General features: G+C 37.1%; 1 long non-coding RNA gene across 1 annotated transcript in view; it reads right to left on the reverse strand.

Moving 5' to 3' along the window:
- LOC127637824 (uncharacterized) overlaps nucleotides 1–26,492 on the reverse strand; it is a 43,195-nt gene extending 16,703 nt beyond the window's left edge. Inside the window, exon 1 of the long non-coding RNA XR_007969781.1 lies at nucleotides 26,432–26,492. This is a non-coding gene — a long non-coding RNA (uncharacterized LOC127637824). The remainder of the gene's footprint in view (nucleotides 1–26,431) is intronic.
- Nucleotides 26,493–26,948: the final 456 nt, after the last annotated feature.

Below are 26,948 nucleotides of genomic sequence, written 5' to 3' on the forward strand. Positions count from 1 at the left end.
AACCGAGGTCTCTGGCATGGGAGGCGGGCACACTAACAAGGAGGCTAAAGGCTACAGCCCCTAGTGTCAATTGCTAGTTTGCCTCTTGAGGCCAGGAGAGTGAGATTTACACACACTGCACAACATGCACCAGCTGGCTACCATTACAACAGCACTTATTTCACTCCTCCCCTGACTACAGCCGCCTACTCTGGTCTACTTACAAGGCGAGGCTTTTGGTATCTCAAATAAGTCTATTGTGTTTCGGAGCTTGCATGTCACTGATAACATTTGTCAGTCAGGCTAATGATGTGGCATGTTTTTTAAAGCTTTGGATGTGGAAAGATGACCTACGTGTGTGTGTCAGCAGTTTCCAAGGCTAGGTATTCTCAACTGTGTGAATAATGCACTAAAGTGTTGTGTATGAGCCAACTGACAACATAAGGGAGATTATTACAATTATAATTACTACCTCTCTTTAGCAGAGGTAAAAATACTAGGATCCCTGATATGTTCATACAGTGGTGATTTAGTCTTGGGCGACATGGGCAGTCGCCCAGGGCGGCATCTTGCTGGGGGGGTCACATACCTTCCACCCTCCTCTTTCTACAGCTTTGGGGGCGTGTTGAAGCAGATTTCGCTCAGGGCGCCAAACAAGCAAGAACCGCTACTATGTCCACACATTAGGAACAACTCTTTAGTGTCTATCTCAAAGGCATAAGTGATAGTTGATAGTTTATAGATAAGCTTTTTGTGGGTTTGAACCACAACCTTGATCAGTTCCTCACCAATAGACTTAATCCACCTCAATGCTAATGCTACATTTCATTCAATTTGGAATTAAATGGAAACACTGATACATAACTAGAACTAAATTGCTGACGCAACAGTCACCGGAAGTGTTCAAGCGGCTATACTGTTTTTTTCCAAATGCCATAGAGCCTCAGTAGCTCCTTTCACAATGCAACCAGGTACATTACAGGAAAATTGTTGAGTTGCCTTTACTGGTAAATGTAGCACATGTACTGTTCACACATACCATCAAAATGGCCATTTATAGATAGCAATGATACAACTTCTCATTAAGGGAAAATGACAGAGCCAAATTTACCAGTATTTTTAAAAGGGTCATGTTCACACATGACCTCTTAACTGAAAACTGAAGTAAATGTTCTGGAATACGCTGTATGTGTGAAAGGGGCGAATGACTGATAGCCAATACCACCACCATTTCACCGCCTCCGTGCTGTCTAAATTAGGAATGTTCAGGAAAAACTTTTAATAGAATCTCGGCATATTTTTGAAAATAATAATGAATCGTTTTAAAATAATCAAATTGATTAGATAAAGAATCATAATCTAATGTCAGAGCGAATTGTTATACCCTTATCTAACCTCAGTTTCAGTGAACTTGTTTACATGCAGCTTGATCTGTTCGCCACTGTAATTAGTTAGAGCTACTTTATGATATACACTCGCTCAGGCTTTCAAGAAGAAGGAAAATTCCCTGTCTCTAAATAAATAAACAATTACATGCATAGGAACTTTGCGTTGTAAGGCTTTACAGGCAGTATTAAGATATACAAGTGGTGGTTGAATGACTAATGTTTGTTCTTTGAAATTAGATGGTTTCTCATTAAGACAATAGGCAAACTAGAATGTTTGGGCATACAAACATGGCAGAGCAGTAGCTTTAATGTTTTGACGTCATTAGCAATCCAGATCTACATTATAGATCAGTGAATGGAACGCCAAATAAAATTGGACTTTCATATTCAGATTTCCAACCCCTCCAACAACCTGTCATGTAGAGACCCCTTTTCACAATTCAATCAGTTCCATATATTTTTCTCATTGAAAATGAAATATGTCACATTACAGAAGTAAATTGGGTTGTGAATGTCATTTTTTTCTGTTCACATTAATGGTTCTGACAAGCACAATATAAATTCTCTTAAATACATCCACTGCTTGAGTCCTTGTTGCTTTGATTCGAAACTTCATGAGGGAAATTATTCTTTATCGATGTGTCAAAAGAACCAACTCAACTTGTTTCACAAGCATAGACTTCGATTAAATTGAAGGTTACAGTGGGTCAGACCCATCAACATGGATCTAAAGAGTCAGCACCTCTGTTTCATTGCTGTTTTACTATTTAATTAACACAAACCCACTGAAAAAGTGATATCTTATGGCTCCCTTTAAGTTGACCTGGGAAGGTAGTACTCACAAGCTCATTTACAATGGGATGTACTTACGATGTGATGTGCGTTCAAGTTATTAGAGTTGTAAAAAATGGAAAAGATGGGCAATTTCATAGTTCTTTTTCTTCTTTACACTACTTTTACACTGGAAAATGAATCTTACATTTTTGGCTTTGTTGTGTAATTGGGCGTGTAATTGATGCTTTTAACTCAGTCTCATAAGTAGTCGTAACTATAGTACAAGGTGGCGAAATCATAAGACATTCTTGAGAAAAAGTTGTCTTGTACAAAAACGTATGACTTTTACTCCAATAGAGGACAATAAACGAACCAAGGAACGATGTTATTAGGCTTATGTTTAACCCTGCCATAAGCGTATTACAGTATATTGACATTCATCAGTCATTTGTATTGCATAGATAAATATGTTCACTGACGATTCCTTTATTAAAATAAAGTGTTGGATAGGAGGCTAGCTAAAATTTGAGGCCTGTATTGTATCATTTTGAAATTCTGTTTGTTGATTGATTGGTCCCTATTGAAAAAATATGGGCACATTTTCGTACAAGCCAAGTCGTATGATATCTGACAATTTCGCCAACTCTTGAGTTGTCAGGAGATTATGTTTGGCAAGCTTTATTGCTATTCTTCACAAAATGTGCAGTCATTCACATTCATAATTCAAGCTGAATTATGATTTATTGAGGGATTGTATTTTATGCAGTGCTACACTCGTCAGCTTGTATATTTCATGATAACAGATATCGTTAGCATTGAGATTTCAGGAAACCTGAAAAGATTACCCCAAGTGAGCATAGTTCACTTAAGGTTTTGTACTTAAATTACTAGTGCCACCAACAGCGGGGGCGGTTTGCATAATCAGTGTCACAATGCGAAGTGAGAGGGAAGGGGGGCTAGATGAGAAAAATAAACTTTCTTCGCTCCTTTCTACACATCCCAGAGCATCATTTCTTGCACAGCATGCAAATATAAAAAGTAAGCATGTTGGTGTACTGCACAAGCTTCTGGCCTCCAGCGTTGTCACTTCGCCATGGCTTTTCACAGCCAGGGAGACTTGTTGGACTCAGGGGCCTGGAAATTACATTGCCACAAGACAAGGCTGCTGATTCAACCCCAGTCTAACAGAGCTATCACTTAAATCAAACGAGCCACATTGGATCATTGGGGTCAAAAGCAATCTGTGGTCCAATTAGAACACACATGGGACTTTGTACAATTACAGCAATGAAACATTGGTAGGAGGGACTGTAAGGATTGTTCTATTCATCACTGTATATTCTTGCAGTTTCACACGTGTGAAATAAACAGTGCAATGGCTCTTGGAAAAGAATCAGGTGTGATTTGTTTGTTGACAGATGTGAACATATGTTTCTCACCACCTGAAATGACATGGTCTAGTGTAGTGTGTTGACACTGGGAAATCAATTATAGAGAGGTTATTCAGCTACTTTGAAAAGCCACAGTCAGAGACTGCATTGATAAGGAGTTTACCATGTAGTTCTTTTATTATAACATGCAAGACAATGTATGTAATGCAGTGTTGGGGAATAAATCATATCTTTTTTTGTGTACAGGGCCGTTCCAAGCCTAGGTGGGGCCCAGGGCAAGTCAGAATGCAGGGCTTTCTCAGTAGTGTGTGCTGTCCGTGGAGTGGGGGTTGGGGGTTTGTGGACGATGTCCCCCTTGGTACCAATCACTGTCCGGTAATAGGTCTTGCCACAGGGTCCGATGTTCAGTTCAGTAACAAACTACCTTTTCCAACAAGTAGTTATGTAGTGTGACAAAACGCTGCTTTGTCATTTTTGTCACACTCTCTGAAGTAACATTGGGAAGTTTGCTTTATTTTTGCGATGTGGTTTCTTCTAACTTCTTCACCAATTTATGTGTGTTTATTTGTCATTCGTCATTCAATAATGTTCTCAAAAGTCGGAACACTAGTCAGAAAGAGTCGGAAAGACTCCCCCAATATTGAATTATAATAAATATATTTCAATATAAAGAATACATTTAATTATTAAAATTATATATATATATATATATACATGGGACATGTTTAATAAGCCTGCACTTCTCCACACAATCCGTTTCTGTTCTAGAATGTGCATCAAGTTTGTACCTCCTAGTTATATATGCCCATTTTAGCCACAGGAAATGGGGAAAACATTAGTGAAGTTTCAGGCAATGAAAAATGGATGTTGCATTAATTGCTTTAATTTTTAATGCGTTAAACAGTAAACTATTAATTGCAGAAATTAACACATTACATTTCCCAGAAATACATTTTTACACTGTGTCAAGTTAAAAGTAGTAGAAACCTTGAAAATTGCATCTCGTTGAGATCCCTGCATTCTGTTGTGCTTCATCCTGTTGTCATGAACATGACCTGGTTGACCTGTGCTCTTTCGGGTTCTGAGCTGCTTGTGAGATTTGCTGATATATTATATATATATATATATATATATATATATATATATATATATATATACACATATGTCAAGGTAAGATCTCCAATACCCTGTCTAGTCTTCTGCTCTTGGTATTTCTCCAGCAATCAAAGCCTGTCTGACATTTAAGAAACTCTAAGCCTAAAGAGGCAGATGATGATTGTCAGTTAGTGAGATGCCTGCTCACATTATGGCCTTATTCTGCAGCACAGAAAGATCTTCCTGATTATTAGCTTGGGCTCCTGTCTTTATGGGATATGCAGAGAGAAATGTCAAGTTAGGTTACAGCTCCGGTACATCATATTCAGCTGTCAAGGAGAGAAAAATAGAGCTAAGCAGAGAGAGAGAGAGAGAGAGAGAGAGAGAGAGAGAGAGAGAGAGAGAAAAGAGACTCAAATGATAAAAAGAAGCAACTTCTTTTGAATGCATTAGATAAGCAGCAAAGAGGGAGAAATTATTGAAGTCAAATAATGCATGTTGTGAATAAATGGATTAGAGATTTTGTTGTTGGCTTTTTTATTTGAATATTTGCATTTTATTTTTCTCCCAAGCACCCATTTTCCCTGCAGCGCCAAAATGTATGCTGCTGTTTAAATTCCATTGGCAAATAAAACTTGCATTTTAATAGCGTCTGGTTAAGAAAAACACTTAATTTGATTAATTTTATAAATTAATCTCTTTATAATAGATTTGTTGCTTTTATATGTCAGGCCTGGATAAGACACATGTGTACGCAGAAATGTGTATGTCGAACTTGTGAACAAACGTTTTCATCCCAACCACTTACACACACCCATTTAGCTCTTTTAGGGCAACTTTTGCATCAGAAGAATAGGTATTTCAGCTGCCACACAAGCATAATCAATATACATCTTAGTGTATTAGATCATGTTGACAATGCCAAGTGGTCAGCACAGCAGTTTTCAGAACCATCAGAGAGCTCTGGTCTATCTGTTAATGTACAGAGTGCTGGCTGAGCCAAAATAATCCTCTTCAGGTTCATCCCTAACATTGACTCAGTGCTTTACAACATGCTATTACATCATAAACAGAGGTACTGCTCTATTACTCATGTGGATATGTGGAGTTATACAGATGAATAATAGCCTGCTGGTTTAGGTGCATGGCTTTGTAATAATGGTTAGGCAAGTGGTTTTTCTGGTTTAAAGAGAAAATCTAGACAAATAATAAGGAATTTGTTTTGTTCGACCCAAGGGCGAGTCTAGCCCCAGTTCTTTAAAAGAAAAAAGACAGATTCAGGTGAGAGACTAGGGACAGTCCATAATGACCTCTGTCTTGTTTTTTGTTTTTTTGTTCTTCTGAAAAGTGTTAAGCTAAAGTAACAGATAATGCAAACCAGCTATCTCTTGTTGTATCAAATTACTTATCTAGGCAATCCCATGCTTTTATTTTTATTTTTTTATTTCAAACCCTCAAAGGAGAATACAGCTTCTCTTATGAAAGGCATTTGTGATTTAAAAAAGTTTCTAAGCCCAATAATAATAATAAAGACATTTAAAATGGCACGCCTCTGTGTGCCTTTTGATCATATCCTTAGAATCTGTAAATGGTCTCCATAACATTTTTGTGACATGACAAACTGACCTCAACTCTCCTGCCTACAATATATTTGTGTATGATTGTCAGTGCCAAGTCAGGGAGATGGAGAAGGAGAAAGGGAAAGAGAGGGAGATGGTGAACGGGAAAGTGAAAGCATGCAGGAAGAACCAGGTGAGGAAACAACAACAATAAATTGACATATAGTGAATAGTGGCAAGCAAAACAGTAACTACTCATACTCCTATACTAACTTATTGGCATTAAGTAGCCTATATTACATTTACGTTTTGTAACATTATTTTACACTACATTTTTTCATAATAAAGGAGGAGGAAAACAACAGGGAGAGTCCATAAGGGATGAGAGGGAATTGACTAGTGAAAGAGACAGAAGAGAGCTGTTCAGACTTAGGGGATAAGGACACTGGTCCTAAACAGTTAAAGCTGTCTCAATACCCTCATACTCAGTTTGGCACACAAAAAAGTGCCTTTCAAGAACCATTTTTGTAAATAAGTTACTTTGTTCAATGACAATAAAGTTGAATCTAATCTAACCAATCTGATGACTGTTGATACAAAAGGAGGCACATGGAGTTAACGGTCAGGAAAACCAGCTGAGTGAAGAAGGTTTTGTGTTTGTTACAGGGGGGTGTCTGTGTAAACTCTCACAATTAAGCTGGTGCTCTGAAAAGGTCTAAAAAAGGTTTTTTACAAAATCTGGATTTTGGAGTTAGTTGAACCAATGTTAAAATGATAAAGTTATTTTTCAATAGACATATTTTTTATTTTTGTGTGAAAAGAGGGTGGGTGGTGGCAGTGGGGCTCATTGGGTGCTCAGCACCCCTAAAGCTCTGACCCTAGAATCTCCCCTGGTTCGACCAAACTTACAACATAAATCTATTTCCTGCATATCGCGGGAGCTGCATATCACGGCAGCATTTTGCGGTCCGTTCTGCATAATGCTTATCATTTCAGCTTATCACGGCCAATTCGGCACGTGAATCGACCCACCAGCCTGCTCGGTTCTCCCGATGGCCAGTCCATCCCTGATCAGCCCCAAAGTGCGTCGGCCCACCGGGAAAATGCCCGGTATGCCAGATTACCAGTCCAGCCCTGCTCATGTGCCATCTGAAGCGAAAGCCATTCCCACATCTGCCCATAGTAAGATATGCCTCTCTTAACGCCATTCTTTTGTCTGTATTTTCTCCATTAATACTCTTTACACCCATCTTTGCAGTAGTATTAGTGTCATCATAAATTACAATAATAGAGTGTAATCGGCACATATTATGGCTGCGTATAGTGTGTTCGCACAGTAGCGTCACAAATTCAGAATGTAAAAAGACAAATTAAACATTATCTACTGCCAATACAGCATGTTACTTTAAATCAACATTGAGTGGTTAAAACTTAAAACAGCTTCTTTTTCTGACCCCATGCAAATTATTTTCAGGGAATGAGGCATAAAGTCATTGATAACTAATTTTAATGTCACATTAGTAAAGGTTTTGCATGTAGTCTTAAGCATCTTCATATTTAAATGTACTTCTAAATGCCTCACACAGTGGTGTGGCAGGTGTTTGAATGTTCGCAAACAGTATACCGTTGCGCGTCTGTTTTGAACTTCTTTTGTTACAATATATTGGGGTTTTTCACAATTTTAAACAAATGTTTGCAATTATTAATTCATTTCAAATTGTTTAAGAAATGATTGTTTAAATGTACTTATTTAAAAAAATATAGATATTTTTAGTTTTCGGCAACAGGAGGTCGAAAGTTTTGCTGCTGAAATCGGTCTGTGCTTACTGAAAATCGGATCACTGTCCCCAGTGGCCGAAGCTGGAAGTGTTGTTGAAAATATGGGCACATGTGAGCTCCACTTTCCAGATGAAATGTCTACAGAGCGGTGCCAAAAACAAATGGTATTTTATTAATTTATTTTTAGAGTAAATATTCAACATTCTGAATGCTTCTGAAGCAATATATTGTCCGTGTCTCATTTCGAAAGCTGCATCCTCCGCAGGTCGTGTTTAACGTCACATACGCCATCTACAGGCTGTCTCTTTTCAGAAAAGCGAGTAGGACACAACAAATGCAGCCTTTGAATGCGACAAGGTGTATCTGAATAAGGTGCATGAGGTGTATCCTACGTGGGCACTCACAACCCACAATTCTTTGCTTTAACGGAATTGAACATCATTTGTCTAAAAAAAAATGACACCCATTTGCTTGAAAATATGATGTTCAAACGCAAAAGTAATGATAATTCCCAAGATGAAGTACCTCAGAGTATATACTGTAATATATAATTATAATAATATATAATTAAAATGAAGTATTATAGACAAAAGTACTCCCGTAACATCTATTTTATTTTCTCTTTACATCATTATAACTCTCCTGAAACTTACCTCATACATTCCCTTCCAAAAGGACTTTGTTCCAATCCGACTCAAAGTGCTCACGCTTGTTAAAGAGTGGCGTGCTGTCATAGCAATCATGATAAGTTCTAATTCTGTTTGTCCTACGAAGGCCGTCTCATTTCAATGAGGCTTGTTTAAAGGAGGACACAGTGCAGCCTTTAAAGGACGCATCATAGCTAGCACGCAGCCTTCGAAACGAGACACAGCTGTTGATTTCCCATTTGATTATGTTGTTCATGTCAACTACCCAAAATTATATAGCAAATAGAAGAACATCGGTTTCATCTACCGATATTTTTGAAGTGACGCCATCATTTAAAAAAACAATACAATTTGGTACAATGTGAACATTTGTACCAACACTGTGACACTTTTTTCAATGTTCATCTTTGCTTTGACCTCTTAAACTAAGGTGGAGATTTTATGATCCAATTCAATTAACTGTAGAACAACAATCAATTTGTAGGAGTAGCAGGCTTGAATCGGTGCCAACGGATGGTTTCCACCGCACACTGAGTGAAACTGACAGCATGTGGGGAGCTGCGGTCCCTTCTGTTTAAAAATGCACACACAGTTGTTTTTACTAGAATACTCTACTGATGAAGGATTCTGGGCTCTCCGACCCAAATCACTGCACACTGATATTAAGCATTCAGCGTATGAGCTAATTAGAGCACCATTAGCTCACGCCTTCCATTTTTGCACTTAATACATTATCACTTGTACAGCAAGAGCTAAAGGACATAAAAAGGAGAGAAAGCATAAGGAAGAAAATAACATGCATTACTAATCTACCCTCAAAAACAGAATGGTCTATGGAAACTTGCAAATTGAGAATATTGTTTTTCTGTGAATGTTATCTCATTTTTAGCAGCTTTTCGGCTTGCTAGCTAAGATAAAATTGTACTTCTGTTAAGCAAATATGTTTAAATCTTTTTCAATATAGAAAAATGATTGCAAAATAAATCAAATCTTTAAGGCTGGACCTCAAATGTGGAAGTGAATCTAAAAAGTGCTAAAAACAAGAAGCTAAAATACTTAGCTAGAAGCTAAGATGTAGCTAATGTATTTTATAAGAAGGTAGACGTAGACTCAAAAGGGATATCACCTGTCATCATTTACTTACCCTCATGTTTTTCCAAACCCAAATGACTTTCAGTTTTATGTGGAACACAAAAGGAGAAAAGGAGGCGTCTCAGTCACCATTCACTTTCACTGCATCTTTTTTCCATACAATAAAACTAAATGGCGACTGAGGCTAATATTATGCCAAACATCTAGTATTATCGCTATCTAGTGGCATGTTCATGTTTATTGAAGGCAGGTTGTCAACATTTTTAATTGAATAGTTCTCTATGTATCAAATATATTTTAGTTCATTTTGGAGTCATGATAATGTATTATAGTTTTTTAGGTTTTCCAAATATGCTTCTATTTATTTCAGATAACGTTAATGATAATAACACCTGTGATCCCAAATAATTATTTCTGCTTTAAATCATAGTCTGAATGGAAGCCCGTAAAATATCCAAAGGCTGTTAAACCTATACAAGCCCAAAGTATTATCTTTGCCACTATCCTAATTGTTCTGCACGCAAAGCAAAGTAACATGAGGAATAACATTGCAGTAGCATGTTACATAAGTGTACAGTTAGAGTCACTGTTGGTGGATGGTGTTTGGTGCACATGCTGAAATTAGCTAAATTTGAGCTGCAACATTTTTGGGAGCTGTTTACTTCTTGACAAAACATTTTTAGCTTGATTTTGTTTACTCAGACATTGCCGTTTGATAAAAGAACACATCAACCTTTTTTATCACATTCTATTAAATTGACTAATACACAGAAAAAACATGCAGAGTTCCTCTAAATCAGCGGGTGCAAAATTGTTCCAAGAAAACAAAATGAACGTGTATTATCCTCTCCATATAATCACAAAGTGGTATTAAGGTGCTCTTGCAGTAAATTACATAAAATTGAAATAAATCTGGGAACCAAAGTCACCTGGGTAGTTTTTCAATTGTATTTAAGTTGCATTTGAATCATTCAGATGTCTTTGCTTTGAAACGTAGCATTTCCAAGTTATTCGTTTTGTTTGTGGTGGAAGAAATGAGACAACACAAAAGCCCTTTATATAAGACAGGAAAATATATTTGCCACATCACACTGTTTTGTCAGAAGGCCTCCAAAGAAGTCCCTCTGCAATTGTAGACTATAACTATTGAATATAAATCTAATATTTGTTTTACTGATTTATTATATATATATATATATTTTTTATTCTTGGCTGACACTGCTGTTCAATATATTAGAGAGAAAAGCACTGTCAGTACACTAAATGCAAAACAAAATTAATTGTGTTGATTAAGTTTTTCCCCCTTGAGTAGTATTGTGACAGATACAACCAAAAGAAACTTTAACATAGAGGCGTGCTGGCATTAGATAAGTCTCGAATATGTTGAATGTGCATGAAACCTGCAAAAAAACAAAAAAAAAAACAATTTCCAAACAGCCTCTTTTTAATTCTGCACTTAAAACTGTAAAATAGTGAAGTTAAAAAGAAACTTGTCGCTTAAAAGATATCCTTGTTCTTTGTGAATAGTCAGTGAACAGTAGCTGTGTATGAAGCACTGACAACACAGAGGCCACTGCCAAACCAAGCAACTTCCTCTTGGTCAATGCAGAAAATTCACCTGCCAAATTTCACACGAAGTCCAGGAGGGAACTTCTTTGCCACTGGAATTCACGATTACACAGATTCCCATTGAGATTACTGTATTTTTACTTGTAAAATTTTGCCGTGCAAAGGTAAATGTGACTGCGCCTTTTCCTAAAAAAGATTGACACAGACCCTCGTGAAAATTGAGAGTTCATTGAAAATTTTCCACTAATAATTTTCACATGCACATGAGCTTTGCAGCAAACTTGCCACAAATTGTCCATTGTTACCAAAGGTTTGCCAGAGGTTCACCACTGCTGGCGAAGAGCTGCAAACTTCTGGCAAACAAAATCATTTTTAACTTTCACAGCTGGCCTTAAAATATAGAGAGTTCATGGCAAATTTGCTCCAAAACTTACCAGAACTCTAGATTGTTTGTAAGGTTAAAACATGGCGCTCCTCCACAAAACGGTAAAAAACTAAAACAGAGCAACAGTCAAAGACATCTGTCTAGTGCTTTACATTGGAAAACATTTGAAAGTTACAAAGTTAGGATGTTACAATGGATGCAAAAATGTGTTTGATGTGAACGGCCCCTTGAGATAGTCCATGCAGCTTGTGCACAATTTTCCATGTATTCTGAAATGAAATTTAGGTCGTTTTTTCATTAAAAGTCTAATTTCTGGGCATGCTGAGTGACTCCTGCCAGGTCTCCTAAGCAACTAAATTGGCCCGGTTGCTATGGAGGGTAGAGTAACATGGGGTAACCTCCTCGTGGTTGCTATAATGTGTGGTTCTCGCTCTCGGTGGGGCACGGGGTGAGTTGTGTGTGGATGTCGTAGAGAATAGTGAGGGCCTCCACATGCGCTACGTCTCCGCGGTAACTTGCTCAACAAGCCATGTGATAAAATGCGCGGATTGACGGTCTCAGGCGCAGATGCAACTGAGATTCGTCCTCCGCCACCAGGATTGAGCCGAGTCACTACACCACCATGAGCATTTAGAGCGCATTGGGAATTGGGGAGTAAAGGGAGAAAAAAAGGTCTAATTTTTGTCATGCATATATTTATTACATGACAGATGCGATGGCATTTTGCACCAGTGATGTCAAACCTAGCATCAGCATATGTTTTCTTATATGCAGGGTCGGATTAAGACTCCTCAATGCCCCTGCATGAACACATATAGTGCCCTCAGGGCACATGCTTAATTGGCCTTATGGTTAATCCAGCCCTATTTATATGATACTTTCATGGGGCTTTTTTGGAGCTTGAGAGCCCTTTCTTAACTATATTGTATGTGTTAGTTGTGTAGAATACACATTCTTCAGATTTGCATTCCAAGGATGAAAGAAAGTTGTATGGGTTTGGGAAAACATAAGGGTGAGTCAATAAATACAGATGTTTCATTTTTGGGTGAACTGACCCTTTAATCAAAAAAAATAAATCTGCTTTGAAGGCCTAACTTAGCAAACAAACTAGCAACATGTAAATTAATCCAAAAATAAAAAAACAAAAGCACAGCAGGGATCATCAGTTTACAGAGAACTTACACTGACATATTAAACCTCTATACCTAAACATTCATGGCAGTATAATATATAGGAGTGTTGGAAGTGTGACCATTTAGGAGGAGCAGACTGGCAAATTTCACAAACATATTTGTACAAACAATTAATAATAATTATGTTTTATCTATTTTCTTGCTGACAATTGTGCCAAACACTGCATGCTCCTCTGTGGGAGGCTGGGTGATTAAATGTGTTTATCAGCTGGAGTGGACAACTTGCCAGCCAGCTAAGGTGTATCCTGTGATCCATCGTTCAGTAAGGAGTTCAAGAGTGCTGCTGATCCGCTCCGCAGGCAACAATGTCAGCGAGTGAGGTTGCCACAGCACGCCATACCTGTTTCACTAATCTGCTTCAAAATCAACAAATGACTGGCTGTCAAACCGAACCCTACACCCCCTTGAGAGAGAAGGGCTGACTTGAGGCCAGCTCCAGCACAGTACTAATATTTCAAACTAAAGATGGTTTGTGCTACACATAAATATATTTCATATTCCAAACCAGCTTGCCTAAGGTCTTTCAAAGTGGTTGTATTTTAAAGGTGACTTGATTAAAGAGAATACTTATTATTCAATTACTTTGAAATTTATGAACATTCTCCCTGATATTGCAGAGAAGTAGCCTACAGGATTTGTAATAATGTGTATAATGCTGGGTTTAGTTACAGCTGCTATCATGCAACCATATATGGTAACTATACAAGTGCCGGATCTAGAGGGATTCTGGGGTGGGCTTTGTCGCCCCAAATTATCTCTATGCCCCACAAAGCGCAAATGAAGCAAAGGGATGAATTGTATCGTCATGGTGCAAACCCTAACACTAACCTAACCCTAATTTACCCTAAGCCTAATCCTAACCCTAACAAAATGTGCTGTAACTGAATCAATTTCAATGTTTTAGCGGACTAAAGTGTAAAATATCACACATCACCATCGCACTGTTGCTTACGCAATACTTTTTTCTCTACATACATATGGAATCCATCTGAATGCCTGTTGTACATTACACTTTCAAAAACAGTTTTGAGCATAGTTATGATAAGTTTGTATATGTAAACATCAGTAAATGTATTAGATGTCATAAACTAACAATGTAAAATATATTTTTGCAATATGTTTATATATTTAAAATTGTTCATTGGTAGTCCATAATGCATTAACAAATTGAATATATACTATTTTAAATAAATATAAATAAAAGAAATAAAAATAAATAGTTGGCTTATGTATTATCATTGTACTGAACATTTCAATTGAAGTGTTTAGAAAGCGAAATAAGTAGAACCGTAATGAGGACAAATTCTGTAACTGTTACCTTTTTTTTCCTCCCCGTTTTCTCCTCAATTTGGAATGCCTGATTCCCAATGCGCTCTAAGTTCCCGTGGTTGCGCAGTGACTCATCTCAATCCGGGTGGCGGAGGATGAATCTCAGTCGCGTCTGAAACCGTCAACCCGCGCATCTTATCCTGGGGCTTGTTGAGCACGTTACCACGAAGACCTAGTGTGTGTGGAGGCTTCATGCTATTCTACACGGCATCCACACACATCTCACCACCAATATCAAATCTTCAAAATAAAATAAAATTGTTTTTATGTTTTAATTTGTTCATTAATTAGCATTAAGTAAGGGATAATGTACAGTCAGCTTGTTTTTATCACACAAAAACCCACCACTTTTAAATAAACAGCAATTTTTACCTGAAACTGTTCAAAGGCACGCATTACGACTGCCACATCCATGCTAATCCTAACCTTATCGTTCTCCAAATATTTGGTAATGAAGACTGTTTTTAAAGCTACCGTTTTTGGTGGAGGAAAAGCTGTTCCAGTATGGATGAGAGGCTTAGCAAAATCAATGCGTTTTCAAATGAAATGTTTTTAGTGTGGATGCGGCCTTAGAAAAGTTCACATGGCAATCTAAGTTAAAGTTAAACTGACGTGACCAGGATCTTGTTTAAAATATGTTTCAGCCAACCATTTTTATAGTTGGGATCTTTGGTGAGGATATTCAGAAAAAGTGCTATACTCAATGTTTTTTTTTTTCTTCCCCAGTATCTTAAAGGAGCATTCAGTAATTTGGGGCTAATTTAAAACGTTTTACACATTAACGAATGAATTGTGTTTTTGTGAAGAGTGATCTGAATGGTGTACACTCACATGACATGAAGACTGTATAGTTTTCTATAAAAAGTGTTTTTATTATGCATGGTGCGAGTCATCCCCTTCAATGTGTTTCACCATGTTAAAATGACAAGTCCCTCTGTGTTTCACTAAATGAGTATCCTTGCGCTAATTGGCTGCCGCCTATGTAGATACGCTTGGCTATGCTTAGCACGGTGTTGTCTGGTTATGCGAAGAGTGAAAAACCACAATGGATCATACATATTATCGTGCTTTAGCAGTGGAGAAAATTGTATATTCAGTAGCTGTACTGCTAAAGAAGAAAAAAAGGTCTGAAGTAAATATACAGAAAGACCGGCAAAGTCAAAACACTAGAGTAAACACAGATAAAAACAACAACAACAACAACAACAAAACTTTGATACGGCATACAGAAGGTGGAAAGATTTGATGATGGAGAAAACCCAAGTAATGATGCTGATGTTGCTTATGTTTTGTTGGACAGGTATGGAATTATTACTTTTTTAGATCACTCTCTAAAATATTATCAGTGAAATTGACAGAAAACTCACACAAGTTTCTCTCTAACGTTTTAAAATGACGTGCATAGTCAACTTATGCTAATAATGGCAGTTTTCAGCAGAGTTTACAAACGCAACCAGAAACCATCTTCTTTCTTTGCTCTCACAGCTACCCTTACAAAAAAATCTAAACTAGCTACAAACTTGCCGCAAATTTGCCGCTTGTTATTTTCAACCGCAAACAAGCTTTTAATTCGATGCAAATGTTTGTCTGAAGTTTGCAGTTCTTCGGTGGTAGTGGTGAACCTCCGGCAAACCATTGGCAACAATGGACAATTTGCCGCAAGTTTGCTGCAAAGCTCACTTGCATATGAAACTTATCAGTGGTGAACTTGCCATAAGTTTGCAGAAAACTTGCCATGAACTCTTAATTTTCGTAAGAGTATAGTAAGTGAGGGGAGCATCTACCTCCACCTCTATGAAATGACATACGTCTTCATTCGTTTAGTGCAAAGTAGCATGGCATAGTGATTGTTGTGGATTTTGTGTAAACCATGACTTTGGTTGCTTGGAAACAAAATATGTTTGCCAAATACAGTATCCGTGGACATGCTAACATTTGACAATCAGAAAAAAATATAATCTTTCCTTTATCATGGCTTTCAGTATCGCTAGATAATTTCGGTGAATTTTCTGATAAACAGTTCTCTAAAAAAGTAATGACTGTCTTTAGAAATAAAGTGAAATGTAGACAGTCTCCAAGAATTATTGAAATGAGGCACAATCATAATCTGTCCTAATTACCCAAACACCGACATAATCCAGATGCAAATTATATTCCAAAACTGGCGGGGGCAGCAGAGAGTGTCATGCCGATCCACGTCAACAGATGGCAGTACAGCGTTTAACACCACTGTCGTCTTAATATACATGAAGAAGAGCAATGCTAGCGCTGACTAGAGAACTTTTTTTTTATTATTTAAAAAAATATATATATTTATTGAACACCAATAACAGAACAAAAACAGAATATACATCTAGAATGGCATTGGTAAATACAGGTAAATAAGTATTAAGCAAGGCACATATCAGTTAAAATAAAATAAAATAAATATATTAAATATATAAAATAAAAATACAAATACAGAGGGGTCTCTTTAGCGCTAACTAGAGAACTACTGTATGCCTCTTTAATCTTATTGTTAGTTATATACCAACAAAAATAATAGTTCTTTCTTCTAGTGTTCAAAAATAATAGTATCTGTCCTATTCCTCTTTATTAATTCACTCTGACTTTATGGACAGGAGAGGCAGCTTTGAATTATGAAAGTTAGACATAGTAGGTTAAACTTTTATTTTGAAAGATTTAGGAAAATGTTATTTTTCATTATTAAACCCCTTTAATAGTCACTTGCATCTTCAGAAGCGGCAAAAACCTTCATATTTGCACAAATACTGAGATATTTTAAGACGTTTAAGCCATTCACTGAAGCAAAATTCACATCAAATTTCAAAAACAGACCAAAGATGACAGCGTCTGCATCAGTAGCCCTGAATGACACCAAAGCTTCTTTGAAAAGCAGAGAAGTGTCATTAACTTAAAATCCAAAGCCCTAAAGATCTTCCAAACAGTCACTTTGAATTTGAACTTCATGTTAATGATTTAGGTGTGAAGTTGTTTTTTGTTCCTAGACATCCCCAAACACACACTACGGTTTGGCTGTGTCTGTGTCAGGCAGCATTCTCTGTCTACTTATGACCTTCTCTCCAGCCATATTCTTCACAGAGCAGGAACATACCCATTAGCCAGAGACGGGTTGCTCTCTTCAAAGCCTTTGGTGCTTGTTTTAAAGTTCCCACTGAGACAAAGGAATGATTATGTTTCTTGAAATCCTCAGCAGTTTAGGGTTCTCTCTGAATAATGATGATAAAAAAATGTTTCTTACTTTTTCTCCTTTTAAATGCCTTAAATGATTGTTTGCATTGTGTTTATAGGGATAGATAATCAAAATTCTGTCATCATTTTCTCACCCTCATTTGGTCACCAAGCTCCATAAAGGACAAACATGGATCCTAAAAGTAGTCTATATGACTCGTGCACTATATTCCAAATCTTTTGAAGCCATACGTTAACTTTATGTGTGGAAAAGACCCAAATTTAAGCCGTTAGTCACTAAAAAGCTTTGGTAAGTATTCACTTTTATTAAATGGAAAAGAGCAGCTTAGAAATTTGGCTAAATATCTGCTTTTGTGTTCCACAGAAGGAAAACGTCATACTGGTTTTGGAATGACATGAGGGTGAGTTTGATGACAGAATTGTTGTATCTATGAACTATGCCTTTAATACTCAAACAAAACAGTGTTTCAACTCAGGCTAAAAAAATAATGCTTAATTTTACAAGTCCCTGTAGCTTTGGCTCCTGCGTAAATGATTAATCTCTCACAGCTTGCAAAGAGCTTTGTATTTGCAGGGAGAGAGAGAAAATGTAATCAAAAGGTAAGAATGAAGAGACTGCGAGGAGTTTGGACGGGGGGAAAAACATCCTCAGAGACAATCGTCCAGGGAGGGCAGGTAATGTTGGTCTGACAGTGAGCTGAGAGGAGGACAACCCTGACCTCTGTCAACATAGCTGAGCTTCACCTCAGGTGAGATCTGCTGCATGCATCTCAAGTTGGCAGGTTGCCCTGTTGCATGCATCTCTCTCTCTCTCTCTCTGTCTCTCTGTCTCTCTCTCTCTCTCTCTCTCTCTCTCTCTCTCTCTCTCTCTCTCACTCACTTTCTCACTCTCTTTATTTCTTTCCTAAGGCCTGCTGCTCATGTAGGGAAATGATTTATTTAGCTGACCAGTATTTTGTTTGTTGACTGAATGTAACTGTGCCCTTGGATGACTGCCAGACTGTTGCAGAGTGCTCTCTCTCTCTCTCTCTCTCTCTCTCTCTCTCTCTCTCTCTTCTCTTATATATGTATATATTTATATACATGGCTTGCCTTGAACCTTTCAGAACAAGAGAATTGATTTATAGTGACATTGCCAGTAAGAAACTGCCATATCCAATAAGTAACAAGGAGTCAATTTAATCACTTGGATTTTTAATAATATTTTAAATGCATCATGCATTCTTGTGTTATTTAAATTAAGTTATTAATGAAAGTTCAGGAGTATGTTAATCTTATCCTGTCAATTACAACACAGGAATATATAGTGGCCCCAAAAAGTGTTACACTTAAGCCAAAATAAATATGTATGAATGTCAGGTTTTAGTATCAGTATCAGTTTTAAAAAACAATGGCATCATTTTGCCCATGATAAAGTTTTGTAAAAGTTAATATAACTGTTTACCTAGTCAACAAACATGTCAGTCGACAAAGCGTGATATTTGAAGAAAACAAAGAAATTCAAGGTAAATATCACTTTTTAGCATAATATTTTTATTGGCCGTCATTTCCAATCAAGCTGTAATTTTGCCAAATTACACAAAAAGTGTAAAATATTTATTTCATTGTATTCAAGATAGGCCTACATAAAATGTTAGCTATGAAATGAGCCTCAGCAAGACAAAGGAGTCTGCCTTTTTAATTTTTATTATTTAAATTGCATCACTGCCATTTCCAACACAGAATTACCTCTTTATTAGGTTCACCTGTACACCCACTTATTCATGCGAGTATATAATCAGCCAATCGTGTGGAAGCAGTACAATGCATAAAATCATGCAGATTCGGGTCAGGAGCTTCAGTTAAAGTTCACATCAACTATAAGAATGAGGAAAAGACTGTATGAGATCTCAGTGATTTTGACCATGGCATGATTGTTGGTGCCAGACAGGCTGGTTTGAGTATTTCTGTAACTGCAGATTTCCTAGCATTTTCACACACAACAGTCTCTAAAGTTTACTCAGAATGGTGCCAAAAACAAATAAACATCCAGTGAGCAGCAGTTCTGTGGATGGAAACGCCTTGTTGATGAGAGAGGTCAACAGAGAATGGCCAGACTGGTTCGAGCTGACAGAAAGGCTACGGTAACTCAGATAACCACTCTGTACAATTGTAGTGAGCAGAATAGCATCTCAGCATGCACAATACGTTGAACCTTGAGGTGGATGGGCTACAAAAGTAAAAGACAACATCAGGTTCCATTTCTGTCAGCCAAGAATATAAAGCTGAGTAAGCCTACCATCTGTGTACCTGAATAGAGATTCGTCAGACTAGACTATGTTTTACAGACTTTACAGTCTTTAACTGTACAATTTTGGTGAGCCTGTGCCCACTGCAGCCTCAGTTTTCTGTTCTTGGCTGACAGAATTGGAACACAACGTGGTCTTCTGCTGTTGAAGCCCATCCGCCTCAAGGTTCAACATGTTGTGCATTCTGAGATGCTATTCTGCTCACTACAATTATAACTGTTGTTCCTCGACTTTGGAATGCTCTCTCACAACCCCTCCGGGAACTCACCACTTTCTCCTCCTTTAAATCACATCTAAAAACTCATCTCGTCACTCAGCATTATCTCTCGGCTGCTTGTTAGGGAGTCTTTTTTGTTTTTTGTTTTGAATGTATGTAAAGTGACCTTGGGTTCAAGAAAGGCACTATATAAAGTAAATATATTATTTTTTAGTAGTATTAGTGGTAGTAGTATTAAAATTGTACAAGCAGCCGAGAGATAATACTGAGTGAAGAAATTCATCAGAGTTACCGAAGCCTTTCTGTCAGCTCGAGCCAGTCTGGCCATTTTCCATTGACCTCTCTCATCAACCAGGCATTTCTGTCTGCAGAACTGAGTAAACTCTAGAGACTGTTGTGCTTGAAAATCCAAGAAGATCAGCAGTTACAGAAATACTCAAACCAGCCCTTCTGGCACAAACAATCATGCCACGTTCAATATCACTGAGATAAAAAAAAAAATCCCCATTCTTATGGTTGATGTGAACATTGACTGAAGCTCCTGACCCACATCTACATGATTTTATGCATTGCACTGCTGCTACACAATTGGCTAAATAGATAATCTCAAAAATATGTAGGTGTACACACACACACACATATATATATATATATATATATATATATATATATATATATATATATATATATATATATATATATATATATAGACCTACATATTTCATATATATATATATATATATACATACATACACAGTATTGCAACCATTTCTTATTTAAATGTATTTATTATATCATCTTGTTTTATCTGATGCCTATTTAGATAGTAATGAGCTCAGTTCACATCAGATATGGGCTTAATCGTCTATTACCTGGCAACCCTTAAGCATGTGTGGGTGACATACTGTAATCCTGGAAGGTTTTTCCATATAAATGTGCTTCAATGGATTTAAGCTGCATTTGGTTTTGAAAACAAATATTCCAAGCAATCATTTAGGTTTTCAAAGGCCTATTTCTAAATTTGACACTCAAGAGTACACATGTCAGTCTGTGTGTGTGTGTGTGTGTGTGTCTGTGTGTGTGTGTGTGTGTGTGTGTGTGTGTGTGTGTGTGTGTGTGTGTGTGTGTGTGTGTTTGTTCTCTTACTGATTATAATGTACTGTGCAGTAAATTATTCTGCTTGTTTTTGGTATAACAAACACTTGAAATTATTTTTCGGAATTATGATATTGCTCTTCCAAGAAAAGTGTTTGTGTACTCAGATTGACTTATTTATTTATTTTTGTAGCCATGTGTCCTTTCACAGAATCTGTCCTCTCCATGTTAGAGATTAATATGAGCAGACAGAACAGAACAGCTGAATCACTTGCACTGCATCGTTGGCCACAATGTGAATCATTCTAAAGATTACCATTTTATTAATATCAATAATACTAAATAATATCCAATACGATAAAAAATATGATAAATGTTTTGTTTGGTGTTGATGAAGGGGTATTTGAGCCTTGCTGATGGGGGTACATTAGACAACACATTTTGTGAATACTAGTCTACACCATATACAGCCTATATTACACCACACATCAGCCACTGTAACACCCACAAACCAAATCTCACCCCACCTTACCCGATCGAATATGAAAACACAGCAGTGAAAAGACTCAAGGAAGAGATAGACAATCATTTGAATGTTAATCATTATGAAGATGATTTCTGTGGAAGTGCTGAGATTGAATTTGTTCATTTTAATTGAATAAATGGAAGGCGGCTCACATTTCCAAAAGAAAAACACTGGGAATTGAGATTCGCTGCGATGAGTCCTGTCGCACATAAAAAAAATGGAAAGTGCAATGAGAAGAAGCTGTAAAATAATTTTTGTATTCATAGAGAATTACTCGCCCTCAACTATAATGAGTTATCCAACACAACCTCATCTTACTTTGAGAGCATGCCCCAAATCGAGAAACTGTCAAATATGATGGATTTTGACTCAAAAAAAGCTGTACGGAGCTCCTTTCTATATGAAGGTCTGTGTCAATGTTAATATACACATCAATTCAAAAGCCACAAGACGTAAAGATTATGTGAGTAAGCGATTTTATCACACACAAATTTGACATGTTGACTCGTATAATCTTTTGGCTAAACTTTCAAAAGTTGTATGTTTTTTAATATTTATGGACTGGCCCAATTCACTTCCATTGTAAGTGCCTTGCTGTAACCGCAATTTTTTTTTATTTTAATTAACCAGGGATTAGTCGAAATTATTTTTATGGTAATCAATTTCTTTAATACAGTAGAACCTATGGAACAAACTGTTTGTCAATCCCATAAAGCCTCGTTTTCATTTACATGTACATCAAATTAAAGGAATATTCCAGTTTCAATACATGTTAAGCTCAATCGACAGCCTGTGTGGTACAATGCTGATTTTTGTGGTAATCAGCGTTATGCAACAAATGCTGTAGATTGAGTTTAACTTGAATTGAATCCAGAAAATGCCTTTAAAAACACCAACTACCCTGACTGAAATCCACGGATCTTACAGTGAAGTTCATTTCCTGCACTGAAATGTAATTAGCTTTTTGCTTTATTTTGCAGAGCCTCCTGCATAACTGAACTCCAAAAAAACATTTGGTTTGCTCAGTTTGCTGGTGTTGCAGCAGCAATGCAACCAGTTAGCAAAGGAATGAAAACAAAACCCTATGTCCTTGATCTATGCACATGAATGCAGCATAACACTATATGTATGTATGTGCATTATACATTTGTGGCACGAAAATTATGAAATGGCGTTGAGGTTCTGTAGGCTGAGAATCAACGCCTCCTCGAGTTGCTGCTACGCTTATCTCACTCAACAGGCTGCAGTGAGTGTGACACACGCTTTTGTCCCCGCCCACATGTTCTTCTTTCTTTCCCTCACCCTCTTCTTCCTCTTCAACAGCCATCCAAACCCCAGCAACCCCATCCTCTTCCTCGCCCATTTACGTCAACTGTGCATGGCCACTTAGCATTCTGAAATCCCAGTAAAGACAACAGGATTGCCGCACAAGAGCTGACAGCCCATAAGAGACCAAAACATGATGAAACAAAGTGGTGTCGCATCTGAAAACTTGGCCTCCATAATTCACATGCCTGAGAGTTTGCTTGTAACTGCTGGAGAACCGTTCAGCATTGTCAGAACAATTGTTCTAGCTGGGAATGTGGTGATTGCCATGTGTATTCTGAAAGTGTTTGCCTGCAGATGTCTTTGGATACCAACACACACTGCGTGGCTCTGAGAAGGATTTACACTGTCAACTGACATTTTCACAGACATCTTGCACAGATTGGACATTTTTTTTATCTGTAAACAGCAAAAACAAATATGATTCTATATCCGATGCATATGTGACATCTGCTTTATATTTGAACACTTGTATCTGCTTATATCCTTCATGTTGTGATCTATTTAACTAGCGAGCTAGCTATTATAACAAGAGATTAATATGATAGTATATGTATTTATTTAGTTGATTATTGAGTCATTTACACATATATTGTATGAGTTTTATGGGAAGCCAATCACTCTAAAGGAGAGATGCTTCCAAAATTCACAGAAAAAAAAACATATACACTTGCTTGGGATGGATACATTTTTTATTCAGTCAGAAGACATGCACATAAACAATGATGGAAACACATTTATCGAATATATTCCTATAGAATTTATATTAGGGCTGTTGATTGAATTGGTTTATTCAGAGCGATTAATTATATAAACATAATAATTCAAAATTAACACAATCAATTATTCACCCCGACCGTAGAAAGGAATTTTCCTATCATTGTAGCAGTCAGCAGGGGGCAGTAAGTGCAACTCCAGCTCTACAAGCAATGCTGTACAGACAACAAATCACACTTTACTGAAAGCACAAGTTGACGACGCGTTCTTGCAATTCAACACAGCTTGACGGTGTGCAACGCCGAGATCTCGAAACATGTTTTTCTACGATTAAAACTACATTTAACTACATGACGCTTTCAAATGTGACGTTTCAAAAGATTCTGACGCATGTGTACATACGCGTCCTTAGAAAAGCCCTTATAATACATCTATCTCGGACAGAGTGACGAATTCGGTTAAACTTTATTTTAGTGTCCTTGTTACAGTGTAATTACACATAAGTACTGAGTAAGATTAATTAACAACATGGTTTGGTTTAGGGATGGTTGCTTGTTATTATGCATAATTTACTGTTATTGCTATAGTCATTACATTTAAAATGTATAGCAAATACACTTTTAATTATATTAATTATTACATTTATTATATATCATATAAATAATTAATTTAAATTATTTAATCACAATATATTTAATAATTTTTTATTTGCAGGCCTTTCTCTGGAAATATTGATATATGAAGTTATTTTCAAATAAGTTGATTAATTAATCGGCATATGATGTAATAAATTTAATTAAAAATTTTAACTGATTGACAGTCCTAATTTATATACAGATTGGCATCAAAAAAGTAATGAGGCTTTGCCTCAAGAAGCCATATGAATACAAAATTTGTTGAACAATATCATCAATATCTCTGCAAAGCATCTCAAATAATGCTCTGGTTACTCTAAAAAGCCTGAGCCAAAGCATGTCATCCAAATGATTGACTACTATTACCAGAGCTCGCTTCCAGCCATAGGCATGTTCAGGTGAACGCTAGCAAACATAAAGTTCATTAGACCGTTTTTGTCTGCACGATCTAAACCGCAAGTAATTTATTACAGTAAAAGTGGCACATTGGCTTCAATTTCCATTTTCTATTTTGCCAATTCCCCAAAAGTAAAGATTTTGTTCTCTTAAACACATGGGATGGAAACTCTGCTTTATTCGCAGATTTTTTTTCAGATTTTTCACAGAAATTAAATTCACAACTTGGATGAAAACATAGCTAATTTTAGACTCTTTCTAAATTCTGTTCAGTCTGTTAACCGAGATGGAAAGTTGAATGTTACACATTGGAAAGACAAATGGGCGAGCCAAGGAAATGCTTCAAATGATTTATCTAAACAAATTTGTACATCGATTCCCTGAGGTTGTGGAACAGAGCGGGTTTAATTAGGAAGATGCCCTAAAATGGGATCTCACCTGGAGAGGACCGCTTTTACACACTTTCCTTCGCTTTCTCTCTCTTTTGCTCTTCTTTATCTCAGTCTGTCAGAGAGGCCCTGTTATCACTTCATCTGTTATCAGTCATTACCACTGTTTCCTGCCATCCCAGAATGCTCGGCTCTCGGTTGAAAGTCTCGTCTATCTTCAGCCCTGGGTTATCAGCAGCTTGTGGGGGAACACAGCTTGCCACTCTGAATATTCTGTGTTATACACTCATTGGGGAATTCACTAAGTAGGGAAAGTCAGTGTTGTTTGAGCACCCTGTGCTGTTACATCAGTATCTCCCAATCCTGGTCCTGCAATACTGCCAACACTCCACATTTTGGATTTTGCTCTTATCTGATGCACCCGATTCAGGTCATGTATCTTCTACTAACGAGCTGATCAGTTGAATCAATTCTATTAGATTAGGAAGATTTTCAACATTTTTGTAGTGTTGGGGTGAGTTACTCAAAAAATGAATCCATTACAGATTACAGATTCAAAGATTGTTTCATGGAAAAGTTGATCAAATTACTAATTACTTTTTGATTTAATGTTACTTTTTGAAACCCCTACAAGCACTTTTAAGAGGCATGTTTTTGTTTTTTACACTCAACAAATTCAAAATAACGTCTGTATTTCCTCTTCACTCTGTACCATTCGTTGTTCCCTTACAATGACTCACTAGGGGTGTACACCTTTCGGCTGTCACACAAGCACAAGCAGGTACGGATGAACTTTTTATTTTTAAATGCATTCCATGTAAATAATATTATTTTAGTGTAACATTTTACAATAAGTTTTTATTTGTTAGCATTAATAAATGCATCAGGTGGACAGTATTTTTAGTAGCATTTATTAATCTTGGTTAATGTTAATTTTGTAAAAAATACAGTTAATACAGGTCAGTTCATTATACATTAAATAATGCTGATGTGCACAACTTTTAATGTATTAACGTATGTTGACTGATTGCAGTTTTTTTCGATTGCTAAACGACAGTGAGCACAACTGGAGCTACATGTGCAAAACTCTAACTACAGTCTGCACAGCAGCAGTTCATGTGGACCAAACTCTAGTTCATTTTTCATTGCTTGAACACAGTTTTCAAAACTCTACACACTTATCCCATGACTTTAACCACAACCTGCACAACACTGTGGATTTACAGCACTTTGTTCAAATGCTAACACACTGCTGTCAAAACTGTGAACCACACATTCAAAACAGAATAGATTTCAGCCTTGTGCCTTTCAAACACGGCTAGATCAAAGAGCAAAAGTGCAAAGATACCAATATGTCCAGGTAAGACGTCTGAGGTTACATACACAGCTATAAAAAATATTATCAGTAAAAAAAAGACTAGCATTACTACAGTAAAACTGTGCACTTACTGTTTTTCAGAGAGTAATGGAGGTGGAAGCACTGGAAACACCACATTCATTTGTATTTATCGATGAAGCTGGATTTAACCTTGCCAAAACACGGCGCAGAGGAAGGAATGTTATAGGTCAAAGGGCCACTGTGGAGGTTCCAGGCCAAAGGGGGGGAAATATCATCATGTGTGCTGCAATGGCCAATGATGGTTTGCTTCTCAACACACCACTCATTGGCTCATACAACACAGAAAGGCTTATAGCTTTCCTAGAACAGCTCTATGCAGCTAGTGCCAGCAGAACAGGGGGGCCAATAAGAAACCCCCAAGTTTTTGTCATAGTTTGCGATAACGTTGCTTTTCACCACTCTGCAGCTGTCACAGATTGGTTTGCAGCACATCGCAGATTTATGGTTTTGTACCTGCCTGCATATTCACCTTCCTCAACCCAATAGAGGAGTTGAAAGTGTTTGATCACCACCCACATGACCAAATGTCTCTTTTGGATGCGTGCCGGATGTGAGGACACGAGTCCA

This window comes from Xyrauchen texanus, chromosome 45 (assembly GCF_025860055.1).
Source record: "Xyrauchen texanus isolate HMW12.3.18 chromosome 45, RBS_HiC_50CHRs, whole genome shotgun sequence".
Lineage (NCBI taxonomy): Eukaryota > Metazoa > Chordata > Actinopteri > Cypriniformes > Catostomidae > Xyrauchen > Xyrauchen texanus.